Here is a 19,036-nt window from a genome sequence, read left to right on the forward strand (position 1 = left end):
ACAGCCAACATCAAATTAAATGGAGAGAAACTCAAAGCAATTCCATTAAAATCAGGAACGAGGCAAGGCTGTCTGCTCTCCCCATACTTATTCAATATAGTACTTGAAGTTCTAGCCAGAGCAATAAGACAACATAAGGAGATTAAGGGGATACAAATTGGAAAGGAAGAAGTCAAGCTTTCCCTATTTGCAGATGACATGATAGTATACTTGAGCAACCCCAAAGATTCCACCAAGGAACTGATACAGCTTATAAACACCTTCAGCAACATAGCAGGATACAAGATCAACTCAAAAAAAATCAGTAGCCCTCCTATATACAATGGACAAAAAAGCGGAGAAGGAAATCAGAGATACATCACTCTTTACTATAGCCACAAATGACATAAAATACCTTGGGGTAACACTAACCAAGCAAGTGAAGGACCTATATGACAAGAACTTTAAGTCCCTGAAAAAAGAAATTGAAGAAGATGTCAGAAAATGGAAAGATCTCCCATGCTCATGGATAGGCAGAACTAACAGAGTAAAAATGGCAATCTTACCAAAAGCAATCTACAGATTTGATGCAATCCCCATCAAAATACCAACACAATTCTTCACAGACCTGGAAAGAATAATACTCAACTTCATATGGAAAAACAAAAAACCCAGGATAGCCAAAAGAATCCTGTACAATAACACAACCTCTGGAGGCATCACGATTCCTGACTTCAAGCTGTACTATAGAGCTACAGTAATAAAAACAGCTTGATACTGGCATAAAAACCGACATGTGGACCAATGGAATCGAATTGAAGACCCTGACATTAATCCACACACCTATGAACAAATAATTTTTGACAAAGAAGCCAAAAGTGCACAATGGAAAAAAGAAAGCATCTTCAACAAATGGTGCTGGCAAAACTGGATATCAACATGTAGAAGGCTGCAAATAGATCCATATCTATCACCGTGCACAAAACTTAAGTTCAAGTGGATCAAGGACCTCAACATAAATCCAGCTACTCTGAACCTGCTACAAGAGAAAGTAGGAAGTAGTCTTGAACGCATTGGCATAGGAGACCACTTTCTAAATAGAACACCAGTAGCACAGACACTGAGAGAAACAATCAATCAATGGGACCTCTTGAAACTGAGAAGCTTTTGTAGGGCAAAGGATACGGTCAACAAAGCAAAGCAACAGCCTACAGAATGGGAAATATCTTCACCAACCCCACATCTGACAGAGGGCTGATATCCAGAATATATAAGGAACTCAAGAAATTAGACATCAAAATGCCCAACAGTCCAATTAAGAAATGGGCTATAGAACTAAACAGAGAATTCTCAACAGAGGAAACTCAAATGGCTGAAAGACATTTAAGGAATTGCTCAACATCCCTAATCATTAGGGAAATGCAAATCAAAACAACTCTGAGATACCACCTTACGCCTGTCAGAATGGCTAAGATCAAAAACACTGAAGACACCTTATGCTGGAGAGGATGTGGAGCTAGGGGAACTCTCCTCCACTGCTGGTGGGAATGCAAGCTTGTACAACCACTTTGGAAATCAATATGACGCTTTCTTAGAAAATTGGGAATCCATCTCCCCCAAGATCCAGCTATACCACTCTTGGGCATATACCCAAGGAATGCTCAACCACACCACAAGAGCACTTGTTCAGCTATGTTCATATCAGCATTGTCTGTAATAGCCAGAACATGGAAACAACCTAGATGCCCCTCAACTGAAGAATGAATAAACAAAATGTGGTACATATACACAAGGGAATACTACTCAGCAGAGAAAAACAATGACATCATGAGGTTTGAAGACAAATGGATGGATCTAGAAAAAATCATCCTAAGTGAGGTATCCCAGACTCAGAAGGACAAACATGGTATGTACTCACTCATAGCAGGATACAAGATGTGGAACAAGGATGACTGGACTGCTACTCACATCACCAGGGAGGCTACCTGGAAAACAGGACCCCAAGAAAGACACAGGGATCGCCCAATGACAGAGAAATGGAATGAGATCTACATGGACAGCCTGGACATGAGTGGGGGTAGTGAAGGGCGAGGGTTGAGGGAAAGAGAGCTTGGGTGAGCGGGAGATCCCAGCTGGATCAACAACAGAGAGGGAGACCAAGGAATAGGAGACCATGGTAAATGAAGACCACATGAGAATAGGAAGAAACAAAGTGCTAGAGAGGCCCACAGAAATCCACAAAGATACCCCCACAACAGACTGCTAGCAATGGTCAAGAGACAGTCCAAACTGACCTACTCTGGTGATGGGATGGCCAAACACCCTAATTGTCGTGCTAGAAACCTCATCCAACTACTGAGGGATCTGGATGCAGAGATCCATGACTAGGCCCCAGGTGGATCTCTGGGAGTCCAATTAGCGAGAATGAGGAGGGTTTATATGAGCGAGAATTGTTGAGACCAAGGTTGGATAAAGCACAGATACAAATAGCCAAACGAATGAAAACACATGAAATATGAACCAATGGCTGAGGGGTCACCAACTGGATCAGGCCCTCTGAGTGGGTGAGACAGTTGATTGGCTTGATCTGTTTGGGAGGCACCCAGGCAGTAGCACCGGGTCCTGTGCTCATTGCATGAGTCAGCTGTTTGAAACCTGGGGCCTATGCAGGGTCCCTTGGCTCGGCCTGGGAGGAGGGGACTGTACCTACCTGGACTGAGTCCACCAGGTTGATCTCAGTCTGTGGGGAAGGCTTTGCCCTGGAGGAGATTGGAATGGGGGAAGGTGAGGAGGGCAGGAGGGGGGAGAACAAGGGAATCTGTGGCTGATATGTAGAACTGATTGTATTGCAAAATAAAAATTTAAAAATAAAATCAGTAGTCCTCCGATATACAATTGACAAACAGGCTGAGAAGGAAATCAGAGACCCTTTATAATAGCCATAAATGATATAAAATATCTTGGGGTAAATCTAAGCAAGTGAAAAACCTATATAACAAGAACTTTAAGACCCTGAAAAAAGAAATTGAAGAAGATGTCAGAAAATGGAAAGATCTCCCATGCTCATGGATAGGCAGGACTAACATAGTAAAAATGGCAATCTTACCAAAAGCAATCTACAGATTCAATGCAATCCCCATCAACACAATTCTTCACGGACTTGGAAAGAACAATACTCAACTTCATATGAAAAAACAAAAAACCCAGGATAGCCAAAAGAATCCTATACAACAACACAACCTCTGGAGGCATCACGATACCTGACCTCAAGCTCTACTATAGAGCTACAGTAATGAAAAGAGCTTGGTACTGGCATAAAAACTGACATGTGGACCAATGGAATTGAATTGACGACCCTGACATTAATCAGCACACCTATGAACATGTAACGTTTAACAAAGAAGCCAAAACTGTACAATGGAGAAAAGAAAGCATCTTCAACAAATGGTGCTGGCATAACTAGATATCAATGTGTAGAAGGCTATAAATAGATCCACATCTTTCACCATGCACAAAACTTAAGTCCAAGTGGATCAAAGACTTCAACACAAATCCAGTTACTCTGAACCTGATAGAAGAGAAAGTAGAAAGTAGTCTTGAATGCATTGGCATAGGAGATCACATCCTAAATATAACACCAGTAGCACAGACACTGAGAGAAACAATTAACCAATGGGACCTCTTGAAACTAAGAAGCTTACGTAGAGCAAAGGATATGGTCAACAAGGCAAAGCGACAGCCTACAGAATGGGAAAAGGTCTTCAACAACCCCACATCTGACAGAGGGCTGATATCCAGAATATATAATGAACTCAAGAAATTAGACATCAAAATGCCTAACAGTCCAATTAAGAAATGGGCTATAGAACTAAACAGAGAATTCTCAACAGAGGAAACTCAAATGGCTGAAAGACATTTACGGAATTGCTCAACATCCCTAATCATCAAGGAAATGCAAATCAAAAACGACTGAGATACCACCTTACGCCTGTCAGAATGGATAAGATCAAAAACACTGAAAACAGCTTATGCTAGAGAGGATGTGGAACAAAAAGTACTCTCCTCCACTGTTGGTGGGAATGCAAGCTTATACAGCCACTTTGGAAATCAATATGGAGCTTTCTCACATAATTGGGAATCAATCTCCCCCAAGATCCAGCTATACCACTCTTGGGTATATACCCAAGGAATGCTCAATCATACCACAAGGGTACATGCTCAGCTATGTTCATAGCAGCATTATTTGTAATAGCCAGAACCTGGAAACAACCTAGATGCCCTGCAACTGAAGAATGGATAAATAAAATGTGGTACATATACACAATGGAATACTACTCAGCAGAGAAAAACAATGACATCATGAGGTTTGCAGGCAAATTGATGGATCTAGGAAAAATCACCCTGAGTGAAGTAACCCAGACTCAGAAAGACAAACATGGTATGTACTCACTCATAGGAGGATACTACATGTAAAACAAAGATGACTAGACTGCTACTCACAACTCCAGGGAGGCTACCTAAAAAACAGGACCCTAAGAAAGACACATGGATTGCCTAATTACAGAGAAATGGATGAGATCTACATGAGCAACCTGGACGTGAGTGGGGGTAATGAAGGGCAAGGTTTGAGGGAAAGAGAGCTTAGGGGAACGGGAGATTGCAGCTGGATCAAGAACAGAGAGGGAGAGGAAAAAATAAGAGCCGGGCGGTAGTGGCGCACTCCTTTAATCCCAGTACTCGGGAGGCAGAGGCAGGCGGATCTTTGTGAGTTCAAGGCCAGCCTGGTCTACAGATCGAGCTCCAGGAAAGGCGCAAAGCTACACAGAGAAACCCTGTCTTGAAAAATTTAAAAAAAAAAAAGAGACCATGATAAATGAAAACCCCATCCAAATAGGAAGAAGCAAAGTGCTAGAGAGGTCCCCAGAAATCCACAAAGATACCTCCACAATAGACTACTGGCAATGGTCGAGAGAAAGCCCGAACTGACCTACTCTGGTGATAGGATGGCCAAACACCCTAATTGTCATGCTAGAAATCTCATCCAATGACTGAGGGAACCGGATGCAGAGATCCACGGCCAGGCACCTGGTGGAGCTCCAGGAGTCCAATTGGCAAGAAAGAGGAGTGTTTGTATGAGTGAGAATTGTTGAGACCAAGATTGGAAAAAGCACAGAGACAAATAGCCAAACAAATGGAAACACATGAACTATGAACCAATAGCTGAGGAACCCCCAACTGGATCAAGCCCTCTGCATAAGTGAGACAGTTGATTAGCTTGAACTGTTTGGGAGGCATCCAGGCAGTGGGACCGGGACCTGTCCTCAGTGCATGAGCTGGCTGTTTGAAAGCTGGGGCTTATGCAGGGCCACTTAGACTGGACCTGCCTGAACTGAATCTACCAGGTTGAACTCAATCCCCAGGGGAGTCTTTGGCCTGGAGATGGGAATGGGGGGTGGGCTGGGGTCAATGGGGGGCAGGAGACAGGAGTACAAGGGAATCTGTGGCTGATATGTAAAATTAAATTATAAAAAAAACCATGAAGTACAAACAATATAAAAATGATAAATCACAGTTGACTTTCTACAACCTCGGTGTTCCCTGAGAAAACTGAGCTCATCAATCTTCCTCCCAACTAATCTTTTCAACATTTATGATTTCCTAAAGTAAATTAGAAACTGGGAATTTAAAAAAGCATGGAATGTTGCATGCTCCACCTGCACATGCACAGTTCAGGAGCTAGGCAAGGGGTCTTACATCATCAATGCACACTGGTGATTGTGTGCTACGTGTGTGGCATGGTCACGCAATCTGTGCATGTGTGGCATAGCTCCATAAGCCCACTTGTGCATGTCCATGAGAACCCTTAAAGAGCCAGACACAGACGCTCAACAACCCCCCCCCCCCCCGCCCCCGTTCTGTTCTCTTCTGTTCCCTCTATCTCTTTTTCCCTCTCTCTGCTCTCTGTACATGTCTCCCCCCAGGGCCTGGTTCTTCTGCCTCCCCTCCTCCTAATAAAGCTCTGAAACTGGGTTTTTGTCGTGACTTGTGACTTTTCCACATGGTAACCAGCACTGCTTATCATTTTTAAAACCATCATTGAACCTAAGCTGTCAATCCTAAAGGAATTAGTTTCAGAACAGCTAAAAATAGGATACATAGAACCATCCAAAAGTAAACATAATACCCTCATGCATTATTGCCAAGAAATCAGGACACCTACAGCCCCCTGCAGGATCTTTGTTAATGGTCTAATGGGGTATACACAGCCAGGCCTCCCCCACACTAGTGCAATTCCTCCATCTTATTACATACCAGTGTTAAATATTAAGAGTTGCTTTTTTCAATTTTCTCTGGTGCCACAGAATTATTACCATTTTGCCTTTACTGTGTGGGAACCTCATATGCATAACCCAGCTAAGAGGTATCAATGGACTGTTTTGCCCCAAGGAATAAAGAAGAGCCCCACTATTTGCCTCTTGAGGTGAGAAATGTTAGTTTAGCATGCTGGGAGCTGGCTAAATATATTAAGGCCAACTAAGTTTCTATATTATTCATTACAGCTAACATTTTCAAGTTAAACCAAAGAAGGGCAGAGGTTATGGCCTTTGACTCTTCATTTTTTAAAAGGTTTGGCATAATATGAAAGGCTATTTGATCCCTCCTGTATGCTCACACATGCCTTAATTGGCAGGGTAGTATTGTTAATCCTTATTCCCTTAAACATCTCCTGCAATGTATGCGACAGCAGCAGGCAGCAACTCTTCAGGTGATACTAGCTCTTAGGCATCCTTCTCACTGTCCTCCCCAGGAGATTAGGAGATTATGCACACCTGGTTATCTGAAATTCAAAAGGCTATCGCCTAGTCCCTGGACCCTGGCAGCTTTCCAGGAATGATGCTCTTCGAGGGCTGGTAGTCAATGACGGGTAGGAGCTTGTTTGACAGGCCAACCTAAGATAGGTACGGTCTGATTCCAAGTCCTCCTGAGGCAGGGTCAACAAGGCTTGAGCAAAGCACTCTGGCTCCCACTGAGCACCCACATAATAAATAGAAAAGGATGGACATGTAGGAAGATAAGGCCTATAAAAGCCAAGAGATGAACCAACCTGGAGTTTTCCTGAGGGCCTAGCAACAGGCACTGTCAGAGGTCCTGATTGTGCCCAGCCAATGAGGTACGACCACAAATGTCATTGGATCTCAACGCAGCAGGGGTTCTTAGAGGGGAGTATATAAGGCTCTCTCCATTTCTGAATAAATGAGTCGGCTGTTGCCTTTTACCTGACTCCCATGTCTGTGCCATTGACTCCATGCCTTCTTATACTCTTCCCCCAAGGGACCCACTAGGACCCAGCAACAATAAACCTCTCCACTTCATCTCTCTCCAACTCCCTTTGTCTGCCAGTAACTATGATTTCCCAATTAACACTTTACAGGCAGGCCAAATTTACAATGATTTCATCTCCACCCATGGGCCTTAACAGGGGTCATGTCTGCTGGGCAGCCTTCCTTCTAGTAATGGTGGACATCTCGTAAGCCTCATCCCTGGTACTATTTGGCCTCCCTACTAGGCCAGAAGACTCACCAGCTACCAGAATCACAGGCCACTAAGGCCAGAAGACCAGAAAGAAAACAGAAACCAAGGGAAAAAACATTCACCAACAAAGACAAACTCAGAAATTGGCACCTAAACCTATAATTACCCAAAACCCAGATGCCTAGACACCAGTGTAAGAATACAATCAACAACAGCCAGGGTAATATATCACCAGAGTTTAACTATCCTACTATAGCAAAGCCTGAATAGTCCAACACAGCTGAAGAACAAGAAAATGACCTTAAAACCAATTTTATGAAGATGATAGAGGTCCTTAAAGAGGAAATGAATACATCCCTTTAAGGAAATCCACAAGCTGCCAGCCCAGTGAGCAGAAGGGGGAAAATGGGAATGGGGTAGTAATGAGGTCATGAGCCCCACTAGCCTGGCAAGGTGATGCGAGGGCACTCAGTCTCCACCCAGGTCAACCAACTCAGCTATCATCCAGGTCCAAATGAAGTGTTTTGAGTCAGTCCACCCCAATATCCACTCCATGAATGAGATGTTGGAGCACATGAAGGAAGTTGGTCTTGCAGAACCAGAGCTATAAGATCACCATGACTCTGAGCAACAGCAGAATAACTGAGAAGGAGTCTTGGTGATGATCCAGTACTGATGTTGTATTAGAAACCAAGAGGCTTTCAACCAGACCATCAATTCATTGCAGGGAGTATCTGCATGTAAAGCCGTTTAGGTAAAAAATATACCACGTGACAAACTGTAGGGTCCGATGACACTATGGCTAATGAATATGTGGAGGAACGGATCAGTGCATTCACAGTAGAGAGGTGTGGACCAGAGACATGACAACAGCAACAGTTGTGAGAAGGCAGCAGTCAATGGAGATACAGGTCATTGCCCAGGAGGGTCAGAAGTGGTATGCAGCAGCCAGGAGCTAATGCAGACTCAGCCCCCAAACAAGCTGCCAGCCACATAATCACCTTGGCTCTGACCAGTGACAGGATGTCCAAGAAGAATGGATCATTTCGTGGTTAGGATCTCCTCAAAAGACCACCATGGTCTGTACTTTCCCAGGAATCCATATTGATATCAGTGGTTCATACTGCTACCCCAGGCCACGATGAAGCCTGAGGGACAAGTGGATATCCATGATCCATGCTGCTGCCCAGGGCTATACTTGGATTGTGGTCTTGCTGCAGCTAGGGGCTGTATTGACATCAAAGGCCTGTGCTACCACCAAAGGCCATTCAAAGGCCATTCAGTTATCCATAGTTTGTGCCACTGCCCAAGGCCATGTTGATCTCGAGTGCTGTGCTGCTGTCAAGGGCCATGTCTGGACACATGGTCCTGATGTGGCTAGAGACCATTTTGTTGCACATGGACCATGTTACCACCTAAGGCAACGAGGATGTCCAGGGTCTGTGCTGCCTGGAACCTTGTTGATGTATGAGATCCGTCTGTGGTCTGTGCTGCCATCTGAGGCTAGGTTGGTATCCATGGGACAAGCTGCCACCAGAGTCCATGTTGGTGTCCACATCCTGTTTTGCCCTGGAGGTGATGTTGATGACCTTGGTCTGTGCTGCTACTGAGGGTGTACATGATGGTGGGCATAGCCTGTGCTTCAGCAGAGGGCCATGTTGATGTGTGTGATCAGTGCTGCTGACAGAAACCAGGCAGTAGTCCTTGGCATGTGCTGATGCTGAAGACCATGTGGATATCCGTGGTGCATGCTATTGCCAGAAAACATGTAGAGGCCCAGGATCCAAGCGTTCCTGCTGACTGTGAGAGGCAAAGAAGCTACTTTTGCAATGGTACTGATGACTACACACACATAGTTGAAAAGAACAAAGAAGGTTTCTGTGACGACCCCTATCCCCACCTGACAAACCGGGGCCCGCCCCCCCCCCGCCCCCCCTCCCCTGCCCCAAAAAAAGGAACAGCCTAAAAAGAAAGCCATCCAAGGTAACTTCTTAAAAACTGTGGTAAGGATGAAGTGTAGCTTTCCACAACAGATGGCTTCTGGCAGGGTGCAGTTGGAAGACTCAGTTTCTTTAGGGGGCTGGAGACTAGGAGTTTGACCATGCTCCAGTGAGTATATGGACAACACAAACTGCATAAACTGAACTTGGTATTTTCCTTTCTTTTTCTCCTTTTTTTTGAGGGGAAGAGGTATCAGGGGTAGAGGGCAGACATGAGTGGACTGGAAAGTGTGGTTTAGGTGCATGAAGTGAAATTCCCAAATAATCAGCAGACATGTGTTTTAAAAATTGTGTTTTGAACTTCAAATTAATGAAATTGAAGAGACTGTAAAGAGAAAGAAAAAAGAAAGAAAAAAAGAAATCCAGGAAAACACAAAGTTGTATGAAATCAGTAATTCCTTCAAGGAAAACACAATTGTAGGAAATGAAAAAAATCCCTCAAAGCCAAGACAAAACAAACAGGTGAAGGAAATGAATAAAACTGTTCAAGACCTGAAAATGGAAACACAAGCAATAAAGAAAACACAAACTGAGAGAATCCTGGAGATGGAAAAATCTAGGCAGGCAAACAGAACTACAGATGCAAGCATCACCAAGAGAATACATGAGATGGAGAGAAAAATCTCAGGCGCAGGAGATACAACTGAAGAAACTGATACACTGGACAAAGAAAACATTAAATCTAAAAAATTCCTGACACAAAACATCCAGGAAATCTGGGACACTATGAAAAAACAAAACCTAAGAATAATAGGAATAGAAGGAGGAAAGACTCTCAGCTCAAAAGCACAGAAAATATTTTAACAAAATCAGAAAAGACTTTCCTAACCTAAAGGACATGCCTATAAAGGTACAAGCAGCTTCCAGAACACCAAATAGATTGGACCAGAAAAGAAAATTCCCTTGCCACATAATCAAAACAATAAACATGCCACAGATGGAAACCACTCACAGGCCACCCTTGGCTGGCTGAAGACATTCATAGGTACCATTGTGATGAGCAAATGTGTGGTGGATAAATGGAAAAGAGAAGTGGAATGGTTCATGTGCTGTGGAACAGAAGAAGTGAAGGCAGTGAGGAAGGAGCAGACTAATATGGGTGGCCTACCATCATGGTTGATATCCTTGGCTGTGGTTACTACCAAATACCTAGGGTCTGGCCAGCCACCTAAGGCCATGTTTGTATCCAAGAACCATGTTGCATCTGTTCCATGCGGATCTGGGTGGCCACTTGGGGTCATGATGACTTCTGGGCCTCAGGCTGAGGTTGAGGGCCTTGTCTGGGTCCATGGTCCTACTGCAACCAGGGCCTGTTAATGTCCATGGCCCATATTGCCACCAAAGGCCACGCAGATGCCAGGTCTGGGCCGCCACCTGTGGCCACGGTGCTTTCTGAGGGCCCCGTCACTGGTGGGGTCATGTCAATTTGAGTAGCCTGCACTTCCACCCAGAGCCATGATGATGTCCAGGCCTAAGCCATGTTTGGGACTGTGGCCCTGCAGCACACAGGGTCTGTGTTGATGTCCATGGCTTCCTTTTGTCACTGAAGTCTATGCAGATTCTGGGGTAAGGTCAGCCACCTGAGTTCAAGATAGTATCTGAAGACCATGCTGCCTCTGGGGCCATAATGATCTGGGTGGCCCGTACTGCCACATGGGGCCATAGTGACATCCTGAGTACAGCTGCAGCTGAGGGCCACGTCTGGGTCCATGGCCTTACTACAGCCAAGGACTGCATTGATGTCCTCGGCTCCTGTTACCATGGACTATATTACTACAAAAGGCCACGCAGATGCCAAGTCTGGGCTGCCACCTGGGGCCACGTTGTCATCCAGGGACCATGTTGCCACTAGGGTCATGTTGATGTCAGTGGCCTGTACTGCCATCTGGAGCCTTGGCAACATACAAGCCCGGCTGCTGCCAGCTCTGGGTCCATGGTCCTACTATAGCCAAGTCTGTGTTGGAACTCCGTGGCCTCTATTGCTACCAAAGGTCAAACAGATGCCCAGGGTCTAGGCCACAACCTATAGGTTGTTGGTATCTGAGGGCCATGCTGCTGCTGGATCCATGCTGATCTGAGTGGCCTGTGCTGCCATGTAGGGTCATGGTATCGTCTATGCCCAAGCTGTTGCTGGGGGCCATGTTGTCTGTGTCCACACAGCAGCCAAGGAGTTGATATCCATGGCACCTTTTGCTGGGGAGGGCCATGCAGATGCCCAGGATCTAGTCAGTCACCTGAGACCATGTTGGTATCTGATAGCCATGCTGTTACTGGGACCATACTAATCTGGGTAACCTGCGCTGCCACAGGGGCCATGGTAACATCTGGGTCCAAGCTACTGCAGAGGGCCATGTCTGAGTCTATGGTCCTGGTGCAGTTGGTATCTAGTGAGAAGAAAAAAAGCCAGTTGGGCTGGCAGGGCCAACAAAGCCTTGGCAGTTCGCATAAGCATACGCAATAACAACTTCCCTTAAGCCAACCTGGAGTCTCCTGCTGTGCTCGGTGACCTATGAACTTCCGATTGATGAGGCCAATGAGAAGCCAACACAGCCAAGGAAATGGCTGATAGCCAATGGAGTGCCAGGAGGGAGTATTTAGGCTTGCCCCACACCAGCAATAAAGGAGTCTGCCGATTGCTTCTCACCTGACTCCTGGTGTCTGCGTCACTGAATCCACGCCTTCTCTCCCTCTCCCCAAAAAGATGTTCAGCCCATAACAACTGGCGCACAAATGTGGGGCTGGTACCCATGCAGGCATTGGTATTGACCCCATGTTGGTCAGAGTCAATTTTTTGGTTGTTGCAATCTTTATGGGTCCCGATTTTTGCCCTTTGCCGTCGGTACTGCATCAGAAGTTCCTAGGTCTGGTGCATACCCTGTCATTCTTCCTCTGGATGTCCCCTTCCCTCCATGGTGCAGTTCGGCATCCCATGCTCGGTGATTGTTGGGTGAGTTGGCCCCTCAGTGTTTTGTGTTTTCGGTCCCTTCGGAGGTGAGCCTTGGAACCCTTCTCCCTTTCCCTTTCTTTGTTTGTTTGTCCAGTTAGGGAGGCATGTCGTTTTCCTTTCAGTTTGCCCAGTGGCTCCATGGGTAAGCGCTGACCCCACAGAAGGTGGAACCCAGGAATGGCTCCCAAACACTGATCTCTGTCCAGAGCCATGTGTGGGCTTATGGCTATAGCCTAACAAACCACAAAAATCTCACACTAAGCATAAAACATTTGGGTCCAACACATTTTCTGCTATTGTCCTCTACTGTCTGCTGTTTTCCCTCTCTTAGAAGTTGGGCAATCTCATCTCCCTGCCTCCTGAGGAAGGAAGCCCCTCCATCTTTGGATGATGAGGAAACAAACCAGTCATACCCAACAGCCCCACCCAAACCGCCTTGTGTTTCTCCATCCGCCCCTGCTCCCCTTCCGGCTTCTACCCCTCCACCACAATGTCCTTGACAGGAAATATGCCCACCCACTTGACCTATTCAGCTCCTCCCTCCACCCAACCCCTCACACATCTGATCTCAACCCTCCTGAACTGATAGAAGATACACTGAACCTGATAGAAGAGAAAGTAGGGAAAAGCCTTGAACTCACTAGGCCCAGAAGACACTTTCCTGAACAGAACACTGAGCACAGACACTGAGATCAAAAATTAATAATGGGACTTCATCAAAACTGAAAAGCTTCTGGAAGGCAAAGGACACCATCAATAGGACAAAAAGCAGACTACAGAATGGGAAAAGATCTTCACCATCCCCAATCTGACAGAGGGATTATTTCCAATACATATAGAGAACTCAAGAAACTAGACATCAAAGAACCAAATAATCCAATTAAAAAATGGGTACAGATCTAAACAGAGAATTCTTTTTTTTTTTTTTTTATTTTGCAATACAATTCAGTTCTACATATCAGCCACAGATTCCCTTGTTCTCCCCCCTCCCGCCCCCCTCACCTTCCCCCCAGCCCGCCCCCCATTCCAATCTCCTCCAGGGCAAAGCTTTCCCCACAGACTGAGATCAACCTGGTGGACTCAGTCCAGGTAGGTCCAGTCCCCTCCTCCCATGCTGAGCCAAGGGACCCTGCATAGGCCCCAGTAAACAGAGAATTCTTAACAGAGGAATCTCAAATAGCCGAGAAACACTTAAAAAAAAATGTTCAACATCCTTAGCCACCAGAGAAATCCAAATCAAAACAACTCTGAGATTCCATCTTACACCTGTCAGAATGGCCAAGATTAAAAACACAAATGACTGGTTGGAGAGATGGCTCAGAAGTTAAGAGCAATGGCTGCTCACAACCATCTGTAATAAGATCTGGTGCCCTCTTCCGGCATGCAAGCATACATGCAGGCAGAACATTGTATCCATAATAAATAAATCTTAATAAATAAATCTTAAAAAAAAAGAAACCCACAAATGACAGCTTATGCGGGAGAGGATGTGGAGCAAGGAAAACATTCCTCCACTGCTGGTGGGAATGAAAGCTTGTACAGCCACTTTGGAAATCAATGTGTTGGATTTTCAGAAAATTGGGACTCAATCTACCTCAAGACCCAGCTATACCACTATTGGACATATACCCAAAGGATGCTCCATCTTACCACAAGGACACTTGCTCAACTATGTTCATTGTGACTATAGCCAGAACCTGAAAACAACCTAGATGTCTCTCAAAGAATGGGTAAAGAAAATGTGGTATATTTACACAATGGAGTATTTACTCAGCAGTAAAAAACAATGACATCAAAGAAACTTACAGGCAAATGGATGGAACTATAAAAAAAAAATCATCCTGAGGTAATCTAGACCCAGAAAGACAAACGTGGTATGTACTCACAAGGGGACATTAGCTGTAAAATAAAGGACAATCATGCTACAATCCAGAGACCCAGAGAGGCTAAGTAACAAGGAGGGCTCAAGGGAGGAAGCATGGATCTCCATGGGAAGGGGAAATAGATTTTGTGGGTGGACTGGGGGTGAGTGGGGATGAGAACAGGAGGGGTCAGGGAATGGGAGGGATGGAGAGAGAATAGTGGGAGACAGCTATAATTGGGGTTCACTGGGGGTTGGGGAGTATGGGTGGGGGTTTTTGTCCCACCAGCCAGCTCCCAAATAACCACACAGAGACTTATTAATTATAAATGCTCGCCAATAGCTTAGGCTTGTTGCTAACTAGCTCTTACAACTTAATTAACCCATATTTCTTATCTATGCTCTGCCATGTGGTGGTAACTTCTTTCTCACAGCATATTCATTTTGCTTCTCTCCACATCCTTTTTGTACACTGTGAAAACACATTACTCTCACTGTTAATAAAGAGCTGACTGGCCAATAGCTAAGCAGGAAAAGATGAGGCTAGAGAGTCAAACTAAAAGGACACAGGGAAGGTGTGGGAGTCCACAGAAGTTTCCTAGTGAAACCTGAGCTTGCTTTACCCAGCAAAAAGACTGACCCTGTCTCAACCAACCAAAAAAAAAAAAAAAAAAAAAAAAAAAAAAAAAAAAAAAAAAGGATGACTGTACCACAGGCCTGGGTACCAGGGATTTGGAAGGGTCTACATTTGACTGTATCTAGCAAGAGGGAAGTCTTTTGCCTCACCCCTTGGCATTGGCCCTTTTGAATAAGGTTCTGGGCTGGTGAGATATTGATCCAGGCTCTCCCAAAGCTAGCCTGCATTTCTGTCTTTTGCCTCTTCTCGGCTAGGCCTATCTACAAGTTCCTTATACCTCTCTCCTCCTCATAGGAACCCTGGAAAAGGTAGGAGCTGGCCTCCCATAGTAAGGACAGAGTCACCAGGAGACTTGGAGAAAAGACTTTTATGCATCAATCAGGTCTAGTACAGGAAAATGCTAGACCACTGCTACAAAGAAAAAAGAAAAGAAAATCCTTCTGAAAGAATACTTAACACTACTTGAAAGTTATGGATCACCCAACTGATGGGCCCAATAGTTATCATCTTGCTCGGTTTCATATTTTGTTTCCGACTTTTCAGATTCACCAACTTCCTAATCAAGACTCTACCAACTTTCACTGGCCAGAGGTTTGCATAATTCTCATGGCAGAAATGGGTAACAACCACTGTCTGACATAGATACAACCTCTATTGGTCACCTCCACCCCTCTACTCCCAAATCATAGATCTTTGCCCTCAACTGGCAAGAAAGTCCTTCCAGAAATAACCTTATCCCCAACCCCTATGAAGACCCACCTATAAAATTCCCTGCCCTGAACCTTCTCTAGCCCAGTTCATATCCCTTCAGAATTAGGATATGCTGGGCTAAACTTAGTTTGACTTGCAGATGTTCTACTCCTCCAACCCTGGTCAAGGAACCTTCTGCTGGCTGGGAGCCTACTGGACCACCACCACCACCCTCCCAACCCACTCCCCAAGCCCTGCTGCCTGTTTTGATAAAAACCATAACCGGCCCAGAGTCAACACTGCAACTCCCCTACTGAGCACACTACTACCACTACAAGGCAAGGCTGAGGCCCTTGCTGTTCCAATAAACAGTCTCAGCCTGTTGGGATGGAGTCTGTATTTTCCCTGCCTTACTTCCCTTGAACAAGAGGCAGGCATGTACCAACCCCACCACCAGCACCCCATATAGGATATGTATTACTCCACAAGAAAATACTCTGAAGGTGGAAGCGTTCTTGGACTCACTCTGCACACCACCTCACAGTCCCGACTGTGAAGGCAGCCATGTGTATTTGGGCAACTGGGAACCTGTAAACTTACTCCTAGATTGTAAATATCAGCATATAAGCTACCTGGAAATATGAAATTAAAGAAATCCATCAAGGAGCTAGAAATAGTAGAGATTATTCACCCAGACCAGAGCCCTTTCTACAGCTCAGTACCACCTGGGAAGCCACACACACAGTTCCCAGAGAATGACAAATTATAGCGTTAACTATGGGAGTTCCCAATCCACGCAACTGTGCCCTACACTGCTCTTTGATTGAACAACTGACAGAAGTCACAGAGTCTCTCCCTGTTGTGTGAAACTGTACTAATACGTTTTTCAGTATTGCCTTGGCTCCAGAACCTCAAGACTGATTTGCATTCACTTGGAATGTCAGATGTGGCGGACCTTCAGAGAACTCCCTAGAGTAACTTAATAGCCCTACTGCTATTGGCCCAGGACCTTGTTTTATTAGCCTGCCAATTCTCTGAAGAGAGGTTTCACTACAAAAATGACATAACGCTAACCTCTGTTTTACAGAATTAGAAAAAAGCATCTCAACAGGCAGGTGCTAGAATGAGGCTAGATCAACCCACACAAAGTACAAGGGCTAGGCACAGCTTTAAAGTCTTGGGAGTATTATGGTCCAATGAGACTGATATGACACCTGACAATGTAACTGAAAAAGTCCTACAGCAGTGATCACTCACGCTGGGGTGGGCGTTAGTGATTTGGGGAGGAAAGGAAGAGATGAAGTCCTGAGTGGGTGTTGTTGACATGGGCACAGCACATCAAGGACCCCAATGCTTCAGACCCATGGCAAAGCCTTCCTGGGTGGGGCTCAGAGGAATGGCGAAGCTTTGCTTGGTCCAAGTACCAGTGTTCATTCACCAAAGATTGACCACTGTATGTAAAAACTATTAGCCTGAGCTTCCTTCTCCAGGATGTTTACAGTCTGACACTGCTCCCCTAGGAATCCTACACTAAGATTAGCTAGGCCTGCTTCCTTCAGATGTATACAATGAACCCACCTCCTCAATTCAGATGCATAAAATAGTTTTCTAGTTGCTGCTAGTTTTGGCCTGTTCCCATCAGATCCCAGGTTTTCTGTATGTATGTCTGGGATTATCATTTCTTCATTTCCTGTGTGTCCCCGTCCCCCACAACCTTAGGTCAATTTCAGTCATTTCTGCTATTCATCCGCATTCCTGTAAGTCACCTCAATAAAGCTCATTGGGTCAAAGTCAGACTTTACTGGTACTTTCACGTCCGCCTTCTGTTAGTTCCCTATCTGGGGAGAGGAGATGTTTGTTCCCGTCTTCCCAGGTAGTGTCACACACCATAACTGGTACCCTAATGTGGTTGTACAGACCAAAAAGGAGTTGTAGAGGAGTAATCCTGTTGTCCTGGCCATGGACATCAGTATGGAATCAGGAGCCTAAACAGCCTGAGTGTAGAATTATCTGGGGGGGGGGAGAGGTGGATTACAGATGTGATAGAAAATAAAAGAAATGACAGATTATATCACACAGTTACAATGACAAAAACAGCCTGGTTCTGGGACAACCAATCAAACAGAATTAAGACCTGGAAACAGACCAACAAAGTTATAGCCACTTAACTTATAACAAAAGTGCCTAAAACACACAATTCAAAAAGCTTATTTGTCAGGCGGTGCTGGCGCACTCCTTCAGTCCCAGCACTCAGGAGGCAGAGCCAGGCTGATCTCTGTGAGTTCGAGGATAGCCTGGTCTACAGAGTGAGATCCAAGACAGGCACCAAAACTACACAGAGAAACCCTGTCTCAAAAAAACAAAACAAAACAAACAAAAAAAGGCTTATTCAACAAATGGTGCTACCATACCTTTCATCCTATACAAAAATCAACCAGGGCTAGGCAAGGTGGTGCATGCCTTTATTCCCAGCACTTAGAAGACAAAGGCAGGCGTGTGCCTGTGAGATGAAGGCCAACCAGGTCTATAATCAATTCTAGATAAGCCTACATAGTGAAAGACCCTGTCTCCAAAAATAATGTTTGAGAAATCCACTCAAAGTAGACCAAAGACCTTAATTTAAAACCTGAAGTTGCTCTAGGAAAACATGGGGAATGCGCTTTAAGATGTTAGTGTATACAAGAACTGTCTGAACATAATTCCAACAGCACAGAAACCAGCTCGAAGAAAACTGCAAGGGCTACATGAAATTCAAGTTTCTTTGCAGCAAAAAACACAGAATGCGAGAAAAAAATCTTTACCACCTATACTCAGACAGAAGGCTAATATCTAAGATTTACAAAGAACAGAAAAAAATTAAATACCAAAAGAAGCAAAATTTCCAATCAACTAATAAGCTAATGAAATGAACAGGTAGTTCACCAAGGCAGAAACATATGGACTGCAAGTATTTAAAAAACAAAAAAACGTTCAGGAGGGCGGTGGTGGTGCACATCTTTAATCCAGTACTTGGGAGGCAGAGTCAGGTTGATTTCTGTGAGTTCGAGCCCAGCCTGTTCTACAGAGTGAGTTCCAGGACAGCCCAGGGCTACACAGAGAAGACCTGTCTAAATAAAAAAAAAAAAGGAAAGAAACTGTTTGACTATCCCTAGCCATCAGGAAAATGTAAATTGAAACTACCTCAGTCAAAACGGCTATCAGGAAATCTGACAAATGGTAGACAGGGTATGAGGGAAGAGAAATCCTATTCACTGCTGATGAGAGTGCAAATGAGTTTAGCCATTATGGAAATCATGGAGAGGTTTCAAAAAATTAAAACTAGATCTACCACAGGATCCAGCTATACCATTCCTGTACCCAAAGGGCTCCATTTACTAGCAGAAAGACAA

The sequence above is a fragment of the Peromyscus eremicus genome, unplaced genomic scaffold (assembly GCF_949786415.1).
Source record: "Peromyscus eremicus unplaced genomic scaffold, PerEre_H2_v1 PerEre#2#unplaced_621, whole genome shotgun sequence".
Lineage (NCBI taxonomy): Eukaryota > Metazoa > Chordata > Mammalia > Rodentia > Cricetidae > Peromyscus > Peromyscus eremicus.